The following is a 15,618-nucleotide window of genomic DNA, read 5'->3' as shown; positions in this document are numbered from 1 at the left end:
CATTGTCAAGGAAAAAAAATACACAAAGCTATGTAAAACAGCTAGCAGAAGAAGAGAAGAAACATCCAAACTGAAAGAAGGGCGAAGCGCCCTACATGGGTTCCCCCGTTTTCCCGCCATTTTACTTTAAAAAAAACAAAAAAAACATTGGCCAGGATTGTGTGTTAAAGAGCTAGTGACTTAAAGACGCATTAGTGACTTGTTAAAAAAAACTCCCACCTGTCACCAGGGAAGCGTCGGGTGGGGAGGAGCCAACTTTTGCCAAACTGCTGAGGTCTGCCGAGACCCCCGGGTGCCCGGTGGGTGCAGGGGTCAATTTGTGGGTTATCGCTTCTTGGTCTTTTGGCTCAGCTCAAGCTTGGTACCGAGGTGTCCCAAAGCCCGCTGAGTCAAAAGGTCGAAGACAGCGAGAGGGGAGCGGAGTCGAGAGTGTCATTCTCCTTGCGGAGATGGTGCAAAATTCTGCAAATAGGTCGGTCCCAGGGATCAGACTGGCGAACACCCTCCGGTTTGCATGGAAAGAGAAGGATGTTGATCCTTTTGGAAGAGAGACATTTGGAAGAACAATCCTGATTGTAATGCTAAATCTGAAGGTACGGGACGTGTTTTGCCTCCAAGGCAACTCTTTGAAGGGAGCGTTTGACGTGGCTTTTTACACGGAGAGCAAGCATGATGAGATCCTTAAAAAGGTGAGAGCGGTGGGAGATACGAGGCCGATGTGCCATTATGAGGTGAAGAGTTTGGCAAGAAACAATTTCCGGGTGATAACTGTGAACATTTATAACCCGTACGTGAAGGATGAGGAGGTGAGGGACTTTCTGGAGCGGTACATGGACAATGTCTCCACGGCAAGGCACCTCAAGGATTCTCTTGGTTTTTGGAACGGGAGGATCCTAAAGGACTGGGTGGGTACCTTCATCCCCCAGCTATGTTCTCCCTAAGGGCTGACAGGGGGACATTGTATTATGCACGTCAGCCCCCGTTCTGCAGGCGGTGTATGGCCTATGGACACATCCTGGCCTCGTGCAGCACTAGAAAGTGCAGATTTTGCGGATCTGGGGAGCACGAGGCTAAGGATTGTGACGAGCCCAAGGCTTGCCACGGGTGTGGCTCAACAGCGCACCTGTGGCGGGACCGCCCGGCTCGTCAGCGATCATACGCGTCTGCGGCAGGAGGGGGAGCAGGAGCGGGGGATGGGGGAAGAAGAGACAGGGGAGGTGACAAAGAAAAAGACCCAAGCACAGGCCCAGAGGAGACGGCCACACGGAAGGAGGAGGAGAAGGAGGTGGCCGCAGGAGGCGAGGGAGGAAGAGAAGGCACGGGAGCAGAAGAAACAGAAGGACAGGAAGGAAAAGAGGAAGAAGGAAGCAAGGGAGTGGAAGAGCAGGAGAGAGCAACAGTGGAGGGAGAGGGGGTGGGGGGTGAGCCGGGGGCAGGGCTTGGGGGGAGGGAGGAGGGGGGGTGAGGGAGTGGGGGGACAGTATGTCGAGCGCCCTAGTGAAAGAGATGAGGGGAATGGTGGAGGAGCTAGCGGGGAAGGGGGGTGGTGTCTCCCCGTTACCTCCAACACCAAAAAAGAAAGGGAAGAGGAGGGGGCGCTAGACAGACAGTGAGGGGGTGGCCAAGCGAGTTATGGGAGAGGGGGAAATGTCTTTGTCCTCGCTGGTTTACTCAGCACCTCAACAATTGGTGGAGGTTGAATCCCTGGGCGTAACTCAGGGCTGGTCATCTGGGGGGGATCTCAACTCCTGTTTGGGGAGATGGGGTCCCTTACTCTAAGCCCAGTCAGTTTCAGGGAGGGAGGAATGGAGGGTGTTGGTGGGGAACCCAGGATGCAGGGCACTCAAAGGCCTAACACCATGCCTGCATCCTGGGTTGGAGAGATGGAGGAGGACGGGGGGACGTCGGGAGAGGAGAGGACGTTCCCGCCGGATGAGATGGAGCAGGGGAGCATCAGGTGAGCCTCCTGTTTTTGTTGTTGTGGGTTTATTTGTGCTGAAGTAAGTGTTTTTGTTTTATTTTATAAATGATACATTTAAACTAAAAAAAATAACAGAATGTAAGGGGTTTGAGGGACTTTGTTAACTGGGGGCAGAAGATCGCGAAAGTGCGCACCATGATGGGCCTTTGGAAAGCTCGTCGGCTCTCTATGAGTGGACCGGTTGTAGTAATTAAAGCAGACATTCTTCTGTCCTTGGTTTATTTGGCCTATGTTTTTCCTTTGCCCCCTCGTTACAGGAAGGATTTAGTGCGAACCATTTTTTCTTTTGTTTGGGGGGGCTACGAGTATGTAAAAAGGGACTGGATGGTGTAATCAGTGGAGGCGGGAAGAAGGGGAGTTCCTGACCTCCCTCTGAAGTTGGACACTATTTTCTTTTCATCAATATGGAAAAGTCTGGTTAACCCTTGTAACCATGGCTTCAAGGCTTTTGCTTTGTTTTGGCCATCTTTCCCTCTGCGAAGGTTGGTAGCGTGGGACAACTCCCGACCTAAGGCGGAATCCCTGCCGGCTCATTTCCAACATGCAGTGAAGTGGAGCAGAAGGCACACAGAGTGCCAGGAGGGTCTGCTCTGCATGGACCACAGGGCTTTCTTTATACAGGACCTTGGTGGCTAAGTGGGGTCCTGTCGGTGTCAATGGGGTGGGGCCGGCGGTGTAGCAAAAAGGTCTCTCTAACAGGTTGAAGGATCTAAATTGGTTGTGTATACATGGGTGGCTGCCAGTTAGGGAGGTCCTTTAAAGGCACGGCCTGTCAAAGGTCAAGGTATGCCCACGGGAGGGGTGTGAAGGCGAGGAGACGCTCCGTCACACTTTTTGGGAGTGCTCCTTTGCCAGGAGGGTTTGGGAAGATGTGAGCTCCTTCTTCCAGGTGCTGGGGATTCTATCCTTTGATGCAATTATGTTGGGGCGGGGTTTGGGGATCAGGAGTGGGAGGGGATCCCTTTTAATTTGGCTCTTGATTTCCTTGGGGAAGGCAGCTCTGTGGGATTCAAGGGTGGTTTTGGTTAAATCCAATGTGGACTGGGGAGTGGGTGGAGTGGTTAGTAGGGTTAGAGCTGATCTGAGAAAAAGGTATGATTTCGATGTGGAAAAATATGGCTTCCACGCCTCTAAGGAATGCTGGAAGTACCTTTATCAGTAAGAGGCCTTGTTGCAGTGGTTGGCCAAAGTGTATGTACTGTTTGTTAGTGTTGGTTTTTCTCCATGTCTCGGTTTTTGGTTAGCCAGTTCTTGAAATGCCCAGTATTTTGGAAAATGTGAAGTGTTTGAAATGAATGGTTTGGTTAAATAAAAAATAAAAAAAATAAAAAAATAAAATATTAAAATAAAATCTGTTCTTATCAGTTTAATATCTGATACGTCCCCCATCGGGGGACTACATATTAAATGGATTTTTCGAACAGGGAGTCGGAAATTGGGCTTGCTCCGTCCGCTCCACGCATCGACCCGGTATTGCAGTACTTCCGGGAACGGTGCAACACTTTTCTCCCATTGTGAAGGAAAAAAAATACACAAAGCTATGTAAAACAGCTAGCAGAAGAAGAGAAGGAATGAAAAAAGAAGAAACATCCAAACTGAAAGAAGGGCGAAGCACCCTTCATGGGGTCCCCCGTTTTCCCGCCATTTTACTTAAATTTTTTTTAAAAATAATACATTGGCCAGGATTGTGTGTGTGTGTCTCTGTGTGTGTGTGTGTATATGTGTGTCTGTCTGTTTTTGACCCCCCCCAAAAAATACAATCACTTCAACAGGATTGTCTGTCTGTCTGTCTGTCTGTGACTTTTTACCCACAGCCCTCGAAAACTTGGAAGAGTGGGTTCGGGGACCACCCGCGGGAACCCGGCCTAGAGTGCACAGTGTGTGTCTCGGGCCCCGACCTCTGACTTCAATACGACTCTGGTTTCTCTTCATTATGCACAAGCCTTTCGCATTTTACTAAAGACTTCCGTGGAGAGGAACACTTACGAGTTCAATGTATTTTTGGAAGGGCTTTGCTTCTGGCAGAGCCCGGTATCTTGTTTCAAGAGAAATTGACAGAGATGACGCCGAGACTTTTTGCTCAGGCGTTTGACCGACCGGCGTATTTCTCCACTCAAAGTAGTCGCTCGGGCAATTGAGTTCAAGCCCGACGACGACGACGACGACTGGCGTGTTTGCCGGGCTTTGAACAAATAGTCGCACTAGGCTTAAAGAGCTAGTGACTTAAAGACGCATTAGCGACTTGTTAAAATAAACACCTGCCTGTCACCAGGGAAGCGTCGGGTGGGGAGGAGCCAACTTTTGCCAAACTGCTGAGGTCTGCCGAGACCCCCGGGTGCCCGGCGGGCGCAGGGGTCTATTTGTGGGTTATCGCTTCTCGGCCTTTTGGCTCAAACCAAGCATGTGGCACGCCCGCATTTTGATCAACGAAAGAGAAGGTGATGGCGACGTGAGACTTTACGTTGGCTCCTTCGGCGCGACTTTTGAAAACAATCTTGTTTGTCGGGAAAGAATTGGACGGAATGCAGTTCGTTATGGGAAGAAGGAGCTTCGCAAAAGATGTCATCTTTGGATTTCTTGGAGTGACGACAGAACGAATCTACTGCTACAGAGATTTTCCTCTACGGAATGCTTTCGAGGTCACCTTCACGGTGGATTACCTGTATCAGGAAGCTTGGAACAACTGCTTGGAACACAAGGACGAAACACCGATCTCCAACTTCAGCGTGGAGCCTCTGTTCGCAAGTCGGGTAAGGACCATAACTGTCTGCATGCAAAATCCATATGCGAAAGAGCAGGATATACTGTGATGTACTGGGGGTTGGAACAAAAGAAATGGATTATGATGGTATGTGGAACCAGAATAGAAAGTACGCTGTCTGATTCAGAACACGGACGGGAGGAATTGAGTATCCCCCAGCGTCCTTCTACATTGGCGGTGTAAAAGGGTACCTCTACTTCTATGGGCAGCCTAAAACGTGTAGAAGATGCGGAGAAGAGGGCCACATTGCAGCACTGTGCCCGAACACGTTCTGTAGAAACTGTTTTGAGGCGGGTCATTTGGCAAGAGATTGTAAAAAACCCAAATCGTGTAATCTGTGTGATTCAACTGAGCACATGTTCAAAGACTGCCCAGACAGACACAAGACCTATGCAGAATCACTGAGGAACATTGAGGTGGTATTGGACAAGATCTCGAGAGACCATGCACCCGCACAGGAGAACCTCCCAAGGCCTCTTCCGGAGGCTTCTCTGAGAAAGACTCCGGGTGATGTGTCGGATCCCTACGCTTTCGGGAATCCGGTGGCAGGAACCTCTGCTCAACCAGGACAGGCGGCAATAGAGGAATCTTCACTGGGGATAATAATATCAGATACCCCAGTGGAAAGTAGAGTACAGTGGGGTGAAACAGAAGAGGATAAAGAGATGGATTGGAAAACAGTAGAGGGAAAGAGAACAGCAAAAAGGAAAGTAACAGAGGAGAGGCTGGACACCGAGAAAAAAAAAACAAGTAATAGAGACTTTCAGCAGGTTCGACGCTCTGGAGAATGAGGAGACTAGAGAGCAAGGAGATCCGGGTCCTGAGCTGTCGTCAGCAGGAGAGTCTCCACCAGTGCCGTTGGTCGCACCATCAGAGGAGGACAGTGAGGGCAGCGTGGATTCCCAGCCGGAGTTTGCGAGTGGCTCTATGGTGGATAGCCTGAAGTCAACAACAATGTTTCTGACCAAGGGGAAAAGAGACGGAACATAAAATAAAATTGTTTAATGTCCTGTCAGTTAATGCCAGGGGATTGAGAGACACTGTCAAGAGGACATCTTTGTTTTTTTCCTTAAAGGCATTGGACTTCCAGGTGTGCTTCCTTCAGGAGTGACATCAAAAGGTTCAGCAAGGACTGGAAGGCAGGTGCTTCAGTATGGAGCATAGGCAACGTGCACTCGGACGGGGTGGGGATAATATTTAAGGATACTGGGTTTGTAATTGAGGAAATAATTATTATACCAGGGAGGCTTGTATATGGCAAGCTGAACAACAACAAGCTTCGCCTAGTAAACGTGTACGCTCCTGCTTTAAAAAGGAGAAAGGTTAGATTTCTTTAAGCATTTACCTAATGTTCTGTGCACAAATTGCATAGTGATAATGGGTGGAGATTTCAACACATACTTAGAGGGGGAATATGATTTTACTGCGCAATATTTAAAACATTTTTTGGGTGACTACAATTTGGCAGACATATATAGGAGACATAATAAAAAAGGTATAGGGCAAACATGGAGAAACTCAAGAGGAGCAAGCAAAAGACTAGATTATCTGTTTATATCCAAGACCATCCAAGTTTTTTTTTTCAAAGTATTAAAGAAAAACAGAGGAAGTGTGTAATCTCCGAATTAGAAACAGGTAGTGGGAAAGTCACCAAAAAAAAGATAATGGTGCATGCTCAGGAGTTCTATCAAGCTTTGTTTAAGAAAAGAGAAGTGGAAAATGCAAGAGCGGAGGAATTATTAAATAATATAAGCAAAAAGCTAAATAATGAAGAAAGAACAAATTTAGAAAGAGAAGTATCCAAAAAGGAAATAGAGGAGGCATTGAAATCTCTGAAAGCTGATAAAACTCCCGGGTGTGATGGATTACCAAAATAATTTTACTGTTGTTTTTGGGGAATCCTAGGTGAGGACTTACTGGAGGTGTATAGAGAGATCTTGGTCGATGGGATGATGCCGGAATCTATGAGGTCTGGTGTAGTGAGCTTAATATACAAGAAGGGAGAAAAAGAGCTCTTAAAAAATTGGAGGCCCATTACTTTGCTAAATGTGGACAATAACATTTTGGGGAAAGTAATAACAAATAGACTGAAAGAGGTGATGCCTAGCCTGGTTAATGAAGACCAGACATGCGGGGTTATGAATAGGTCCGCAACATACAACCAACAGTTAACCAGGGATGTGATCGTTTGGGCCAAAGACAGACACCTACCTTTGTGTGTGCTGAACGTTGATCAGGAGAAGGCTTTCGACTTCCTGTTCTCAATTCGAGAAAGAATGAATTTTGCCACGATTTTTGTTAATTGGATTAAGACCATGTATAATAAAGCATACAGTAGAGTGCAAATCAACGGATTTCTCAGCAAACCGGTACTTCAAGAAGGTGGGGTGAGACGGGTGCCCGATGTCACCACTACTGTACGTGCTATTTGCTGAACCACTAGCTAATCTGATAAGGAACGATAAAGGTATAGACGGGGTGCATATCCCAGGGAGTAACGGAGAAAGGGTTAGAATTGCCCAGTATGCAGACGACACCACTTTGTTCCTATGCTCTGACCGGGCGATAGACAGGGCGATCGTACTGTTGAAAACTTATGGAGAAGCAGTGGGGTCAAAAATTTATTTGGGAAAGTCCTCTATGATGTACTGTGGCGCCTGGGAAGGGAGAACAGAGGGCAAGGGAGGTATAACTGTCTGTAAAGATGGGTTAAAAATATTAGGGGTGTATTTCTTTCAAAGGGACAGGATAAAAGAAAATTGGGAAGGAAAGATTGAAAAAGTAAAGGTGAAACTCAATATGTGGAAAAGCAGAAGGTCAGCAGAAAGATTATGGCAATAAAAACAGATATATTACCAACTTTAATTTACCTGGCACTGGTGTTCCCAATCAATGCCAGGAGTAAAATCATTGTGACAAGGTTGATATTTTCATTTTTATGGGGTGGCTCATATGAAAGCGTAAAGAGATAGATGATGTATGGTTAAGTATCAAAGGGAGGGAGGGACATCCCATGTTTGTCGGTGAAACTGGATTGTCTTTTCCTCAATCAGGTGTGTAACACTTTGTTGAAAGGAATACAGCATAAATCATTTTTCTTTGTTAGGTTATGGTTCGGGTCCACTTTAAGAGGGATGTTACCTTGGGACAACAGGGTTCCGAATGCAGAAGTAAAACCTGAGTATTACACGCAGGCCATATCATTTCTGAATATACACATAAAGGAAATGGAAAGAGAGGTCTTATTAGACCACAGGAAAATGTATGAAATAATGAAAAATTGGGAGCAGAGATGAGGCTGATCTGAAAGCAGTTAATTGGGAGGGGATACAACCAAAATGGATGGATAATGAGTGCAAGGATTTGGGATGGCTGTGTGCTTTAAATAGGTTGGCTGTAAAGGAGAGGATGTATAGACAACTGTGCGGTGAACGCAGAGTGCCCCAGGTGTAAAAAAAGTGAAACAGTAATGCACGTATTCTAGGAGTGTGGTTTTGCAAAACATTTCTGGGGAAAGTGCGCACCTTTCATTAACATGGTCTGCAACAAGATTGTTTTGAATGGTAAGAATAGTGTATGGAGAGGAGATCCTAACATTGCCAAAGAAAGAGTTTAGAGCAGTGTGGAGTATTATCAGTTTGGGGAAGCTGGTACTGTGGGAAAAAAGAAATGTGTGTATTAAAAAGGAGAAAGATACAACGGTACCAGCAGATGCCTTTTACTTGCTTGTATGGAAGTTAAGAAATGTGATTGAAATGGACAAATACGAGCATGGGGAAGACATTTGTAAAGGCATTTGGGGAAGTGTAAAACTTGCATGAAACTGGAAAAGTATTGATGGAAAAAGAATGTCACAGTAAATTGAAAATTTTTGTATTAATAAAAAAAATACAAATCTGTTCTTATCAGTTTAATATCTGATACGTCCCCCATCGGGGGACTACATATTAAATAGATTTTTCGAACAGGGAGTCGGAAATGGGGCTTGCTCCGTCCGCTCTACGCATCGACCCGGTAATGCAGTACCTCCGGGAACGGTGCAACACTTTTCTCCCATTGTCAAGGACAACAAAAATACACAAAGCTATGTAGAACAGCTAGCAGAAGAGAAGGAATGAAAAAAGAAGAAACATCCAAACTGAAAGAAGGGCGAAGCGCCCTTCATGGGGTCCCCCATTTTAGGGAAAAAGCAGGTAAGACAGGTTATTTATGGGGTGAGGGATGGACAGGGTAGAGTAGTTAGGGAGCCAGAGCAGATGGTCAGGGTGGAAACTGACCATTTCCAGGGGTTTTTCCAGGAGAGGGTAGTAGAAAAAGTGTTCTTAGAACACTTGTCCCGGCGTGTGCCGGAGAACATTAGAAAAGCGATGGAAGCCCCGATAACACTAGAGGAGGTGGAGAGCGCCCTCAAGAGGATAGGGAAAGGGAAGGATGTGCTGCCGGCTGAGTTTTACCTCAAATTTTGGGGTATGCTAGGACCGGTGGTCCTTGAAGTCCTGACGGCCGTTCGAGACTGGAGTCCCGGGCAGGTCAATGGCTGTAGGCGTGCTGTCCCTCCTCTACAAGAAAGGGGACGCCGCCGACCTTAGCAACTGGCGGCCGTTGACCATGCTGTGCGTAGATTATAAGATTCTAGCTAAGGTCATGGCAGACCGTTTGAGCACAGCCCTTCCCTACATTGTCCATGAGGATCAAACGTGTGGGGTAGAAGGCCATTCTATTAGGTGGAACCTCCAACTGATCAGGGACTCCTTCGTCTGGGTTGAGGATAGAAGTCTACCTCTGATGGTAGCGGCGCTTGATCAGGCCAAGGCTTTTGATCGCGTCAGCAGGGTTTTTATTTTCAGAGTGTAAGGTAGGTTAGGGTTTAGTGATCGCTTTATGAAGTGGATCAAGATTTTGTATGTGGGAGCGGGGTGCCGGGTGAGCGACGTGTTTGGCCTCTCCTCAGGGGTCAGGCAGGGATGCCCGCTCTCAGCACTCCTTTTCGCCCTCCATATGGAGGCCCTGGCGGCTGCCATTAGGGCTGACGTAGGGGTGGAGGGCTTGCTGGTCCCTGGGAGCGGCGGTTTGCGTGTTAAGGTGACACAGTACGTCGATGACACCACCTTGCTTTTGTGCAAGGACTCGTGCCTGCTAAGGTCTCTGGCCACAATTGGAGACTTTACCCGGGCGTCGGGAGCGGTCCTTAACAGATGACTTGGCGAGGTTAAGTATTTCGGCAGACGTGCCCGGGGAACTATCTCTGTAATGGGGCCCTGAGGATTCTTGGGGTCCATTTTGAGACCTCCGGCTCCGCGACACTGAACTGGAACACGAGAGTTGCTGTGGTACAGAGGAAGCTGGTAATGTGGAAGGCCAGATCCTTGTCTTTCTTGGGCAAGGTCCTGGTCCTGAAGGTGGATGTACTGCCTTCCCTTCTGTACTTGGCATACATCTATTCATTTCCAGCGAGCATGAGGGGGCTAGTAAGGCTCGTGTTTCAGTTCATGTGGGGGGGCCAGGGCTCGCATGCTCTCAACCATCGGGGAGGGAGGGAGGGGAGTTTCACACTTCCCACTCAAGCTGGACTCGATTTCTGCTTCGTTTTTGTTGAATGAGCTCGCTAATCCAGTGATTCATCCCTCTGGTTATTTCCTGCGGGTGTTTTTCTCGTACCAGGCGAGAAGGATAATGGTGTGGTCCAACACGGGTCCTCGGGCTGAACAGCTGCAGTGGCACTTCAGCCATGCAGCGAAGTGGCTACGTGCGCATCCCGAGGTTGAAGTCGCCCGAGTAGGTTTGGATCACAGACGCCTGTACGAGGAGGTCAGACGGACCGTTTGTGCTCCCCCTGTGGTGGATACCCCTGCTGTGGTCTGGGAGACCATACAGGCGCGGGGCATAGACAATCGTCTTAAGGATCTAAATTGGTTAAGCCTCCACAAGTGCTTGCCGGTAAGATCCATCATGTACCGGCATAGCTTGACACGGTCCCCCCTGTGCCCGAGACCAACTTGTGGTGGGGAGGAGACAATACGCCACATGTACTGGGACTGTGCTTTCGCAGGAGTAGTGTGGGCCAGGGCTCAGGGGTTGCTAGGGAGAGTGAAGGGGGGGGGGTTGTTTTAACATGGGCGAGGGTGGAGAGAGGGGTAGGGAGAGCAGGGGGGGTAGGTAGGGATCGTTTTCTGTTGTGGCTGCTTATCAGTCTTTTTAAGAAAGGGCTGTGGGATGCCAGGCAGGGGCTGGTTAACCTGTCTGGGCTAGGGGGCAGTATTTTCACGGCCAGATAAAAAACGTACCCGATTTAAACTGGTTACTACTCTTGCCCAGAAACGAGAATATGCATATAATTAGTAGATTTGGATAGAAAACACTAAAGTTTCTAAAACTGTTTGAATGGTGTCTGTGAGTATAACATAACTCATATAGCAGGCAAAAACCTGAGAAGATTCTAAGCAGGAAGTGCCCGGTCTGCGATGTTGTAGTTCTGCTTGTCTATCGAAACTACAGTGCCCGTGGGGTTATGTTGCACTTTCTAAGGCTTCCATTGGCTCTCTAAAGCTGCCAGAAAGTGGATTGGGGCATCACCTGTCTCTGGGCAAAGTATAGGAGCTCTGTTTGTCAATGGACTGCCTGAGGACAAAGGCACATGCAAGAGAGATCACCATTTTTTTCTTTCTCTCATTGAATGAATACAACGTTGTCCGGTTGGAATATTATCGCTACTTTACGAGAAAAATAGCATAACAATTGATTTTAAACAGCGTTTGACATGCTTCTAAGTACAGTAAAGGTACATTTTGAATTTTTTTGTCACGAAATGCGCTTGCGCGTTACTGTTTGGATAGTGACCTGAACACACAAACAAAACTGAGGTATTTGGATATAACTATGGATTATTTGGAACCAAAACAACATTTGTTGTTGAAGTAGAAGTCCTGGGAGTGCAGTTCTGGCTGGGATCTTTCCTCAGAACACTGAGGCTGATCCCAGTCTCTTTCCTGCTCCCCGCACACTATGTCCAGCTCCAGAAGTTAAGACTTTTTAAACTGGAGAAGAGGCAGTAACCAAAAAAAGAGGCAGTAACCATTTTAACTAAACATTGTGCTCTTCTCTCTCTTTTGCAGGAGCGGGAACCAGTGTGTCCCGTGCACGGGCTTGCTACAGGCGAGCCCACAACGGTTTGGCGCAACGTGGCCCATCCTGCTCTCCTGAACTGTCAATGGGACCTGTCCTGGATTGTCACCCACGAGATCCTCCAGGTCAGGGCCATTATGCACTCCCGGGGCATGGGGAGGACACCTGACCAGGCTATGGCCAAGAGGAGTCGGTGAGGCACTTGCTCTGGGAGTGCAGAGCTGCCAGGGACCTGTGGAAGGAAGCACTGTGGTCCTCCCATAACCTGCTGGTAGCGAAACGAGTAGAAAACACCCCCCAGGCAGTGGCCATGGTAGCCACAGTAGACCTGGGGTGGTACAGAAGGGGGCCTCGACCCCATAGGCGAAGGGTCCCCCACAACACCCAAGGTCCCGGCGGTCATGGCCTGACAGCGCTGCGGCGCCTAAGGGAGGGATCTCCTCTGGGCCCCGAAGGACAGGACGGTTATTGATTCGGAATAGCACTTTTTTAAACAAAATTACTTTTTTAAACATGTTTATATGTCTTAAATGTTTTACTTTTGTTAAATCATTTGTACACAATTTAAATGACTTTTACAGATTGGATGTTTCACAAGAAAAAATAAATTTATTCATGGTTGTTTCTATTGTTAACATGTACTTTTTAACAAATTTAAATGCTGTTTTATGTGTATAAATGTTGTACAAATATAACGGGCTTGCTACAGGCAATTTTCTTTTACAGTTGCTGCATTTGATCGGAGAGGCGATCATAGGCCAGAGGGCACCCGGGAAATTGTGCTCTGAGTTATTTTATTAAGTGTATTATTGTTGTTCTGTTTCACAATTATTTTATTTTGTCCTGGGTAAGGTGTTGGTCTTGGTGGTAGACTACAGGCCCGCTGGTCCTTTTCCTTTCTTTATTAATTTATATTTAGTTTTTCTTTTTTGCTTGTTCTGTTTTGCATTACACCTGTGTATCATTTTGTCTTCCCTTAGCTCGTCCCACTGTCTTCAGGTTTGTCTTGTCTGCTAGTCTGGTCTGCGATCTCATCTGATCTCGGAAGCTAAGCAGGGTCAGTGATTGAGGAAGTTGTTGCAGGCAAGTTGGTTTTGTAGGAGAGGGAATTGTTTGCTGCTTTTTGATATATATATATATATATATATATATATATATATTTAGTTTGGCAATTTGTTTGAAATATATTTTTTTAATTATTAGTTGAGTTGATTTTCACCAGCTTATGGTGTTGGGGGAAAGGTCTCTTTGTGTAACCGGACGGATTACAATGGCTTCTATGACCATCGCGAGGAAACAAAGAGTGCGGGACATGGAGAAAATAATCCTGGTGCACCACCGTCGAGGGAAAAGTTCTATGATAGGGTTTTTACTGTGGTGGTGGATATCACTGGGAATCATAAACTAACGATGGAATTGCTGTGAGGGATAAAGGAGGCATGCGGAGCGGTGACAGGGTGCAGATGCAAGGGGGATCAGGAGTACGAGATAACGATGTCACATGTCCATGGGAAGGAGTGACTGATGGATGGACTGAAAATCAAATCGTGTACGGTAATGGCGAGGGACATTTCATCGGATGAACTGGTGGCGTCCTTCATGAATTTATCCGTGTATATTAGCGATGATGCTATTGTTGCCAAATTAGACGAATGGGGTGTGTCGGCGGTTTCTGATTTAGAGAAGATTATGGCTGGTAACGGAGATCGCGGATGTCACAAGATTCTGCAAGGTCCGGTTCATAGACGTGATGTGCTCGCTACCGTATTCTGCAAAGTTTGAGATGTTGGAGAGGCCTGAATACTTCCGTGTGATACACGACAGGCAAGTTAAAGTGTGCCGAGTTTGTATTCTGCCTGGCCACGTAGTCCGGAACTGCCATGATTTTTTTATGCCGGCGATGAGAATACAAGGGCATTATGTGAGAGTGCGTCGCGAAAGCGGAAAGACCTTGCAATGGCTGTGGTGAGTGTGGCATCCACTGCATGTGTACTGGGCCGACAGACGGTGTTGACATTGAACAACAGGAGGAGGTGGTAGAAGAGAGTGTGACAGAGGAGAGGACGGGAGGGAGAAAAAGGAGGCCAGGATGGTGAAGGAGAAGAGGGTGATGAATCTACTGTGGCAGATGGAATTGGGTCTAGCATGGACGGAGAGTTCTTGGACGCCGTCATCGAAGATGGAAAGGAGCCTGAGGGTGGAGGAGGAGTGTTGGCCAAGGATCCGTCTGAAGGTGCAGGAGGTGAAGGGCGAATCCTCGAAGAGGAAGGACTCTGTGCGTGACGTGTCGACAGATTGAAGTCCAAAGAGTGAGGAAAGAAGCGAAGGAAAGGAGGCTGGTCAAGCGGTGGATGGATTTGCTTTATTTTAATAATGGTAGGGAGAGGACGTGTGGGGTTGCTATTTTAATTAAGCTGGAAAGTGTGCAGAATATTAGAGAAGTGCACACAGGTGAGGGTAGAATTTTAAGTATTACCTTTTTTAAATGTTTATGCACCTAATAATGACATTGACCGAGACGTGTTTTTCAGTCACTTGAGTAACATTTTGTGGGTATGGGTTGGGGGATTTTAAAATGTGTGAGACTAAACTGGACACGTCAAGGAGTACATTGTTGTGCTCTGATCCGACTAGGCTAGTCTTGCTGGGGGTAATGAAGGATCACTGAGTGATGTATGTCGGGGTATGCATCCAGGTGAGAGAGCTTTCTCAAGGAGGCAGGTTGTTTTAAAACGGTCTCAGGCAAAGCCGCATTGGTTATTGTTCAGCGGCTGTAAATATGGTGCAATATGTTCACAAGATTAGGTATGATTTACATTTATGTGATTATTCCTCTTGGGCTCCTGCTGGGTCATAGTGTGCCTACTAGAGGGGGTGGTGTACGTTGTTTGAATGCTGAGCTACCAAAAGAAGAAAAATATATTGATATGATTGCCGATTGTATTAAACAGAGAAATGTTTAGTGATTTTAAATGTGTTAATATTGGATTGTGGTGGGAGGGTCTAAAAGAGAAGGGTTAGAGGGTTGAGTTGACTATGCAAGACGGAGGAATTTTATTTTAAAGAGGGAGCGGATAGCTTTGAATAAACGACTTGACATTGAGCTGGAAAAAGTTGATACGGTGGAGGGTTATGATGTGGCAGGCTTTATGGAAGCTCAGGCTGCTGTACATAACTTTGAAAAGAGTGCATGTATGGGGGCAATGGGGGGGTGGCGATCAAGGCTGTAGTGATGGAGGTTTTAGGTTTTATTGATGCTAAATTATCTGATGCTGAACGAAAAATGTATGACAAAGATATGACATTGATGGAGATACGGGAGGCTGTCTTGGCCAGTAATAGGAATAAAAGTCCGGGATCAGATGGGCTGAAAAGTGAGTTTTATCAATTTGTGGATATTTTAGCATCTGTATTGTTGGACGTGTATGTGTACATGGAACGGGCACAGGTAGTTCCAGAATCATTGTCCACAAGATCGTTAAATATTATAAAACAAATGGAGCAGGGAGAAGCTGGAAAATTTTAGGCCTTTAAGTTTACGGAATACTGATAAGATTTTGGCAAGGGTTTTTGCTAACCGTGTTAATAAAGTGATGGGAGTATCATATCTGACTCAGACGTACAGTGTTCCTGGGAGGGATATTACTTGTACAATAAGGGATGTTGTTCAACATATGACTGAGGGAGGCATAGTGCTTAGCCTAGATTTGAACAAGAAAACTAACTTGTGAAGTGTGAAAGTAAGCCTGTAATG

At 46.8% G+C, this 15,618-nt stretch overlaps 2 non-coding genes and 1 pseudogene across 2 annotated transcripts; all 3 read left to right on the top strand.

Moving 5' to 3' along the window:
• Positions 1–3,313: 3,313 nt before the first annotated feature.
• On the top strand, positions 3,314–3,485 carry LOC115161599 (uncharacterized; annotated as a pseudogene).
• Positions 3,486–3,893: 408 nt separating this feature from the next.
• LOC115161687 (U5 spliceosomal RNA) lies at positions 3,894–4,010 on the top strand. Its single transcript, XR_003869380.1, has one exon. It is a non-coding gene; the product is annotated as a U5 spliceosomal RNA (small nuclear RNA).
• A 4,596-nt stretch (positions 4,011–8,606) lies between these two features.
• On the top strand, positions 8,607–8,790 carry LOC115161597 (U2 spliceosomal RNA). The gene has a single exon (XR_003869306.1). It is a non-coding gene; the product is annotated as a U2 spliceosomal RNA (small nuclear RNA).
• The last annotated feature ends 6,828 nt before the right edge of the window (positions 8,791–15,618 follow it).

The sequence above is a fragment of the Salmo trutta genome, chromosome 24 (genome assembly GCF_901001165.1).
Source record: "Salmo trutta chromosome 24, fSalTru1.1, whole genome shotgun sequence".
Classification (NCBI taxonomy): Eukaryota; Metazoa; Chordata; class Actinopteri; order Salmoniformes; family Salmonidae; genus Salmo; species Salmo trutta.
This window is presented reverse-complemented; position numbering and strand designations above follow the sequence as displayed.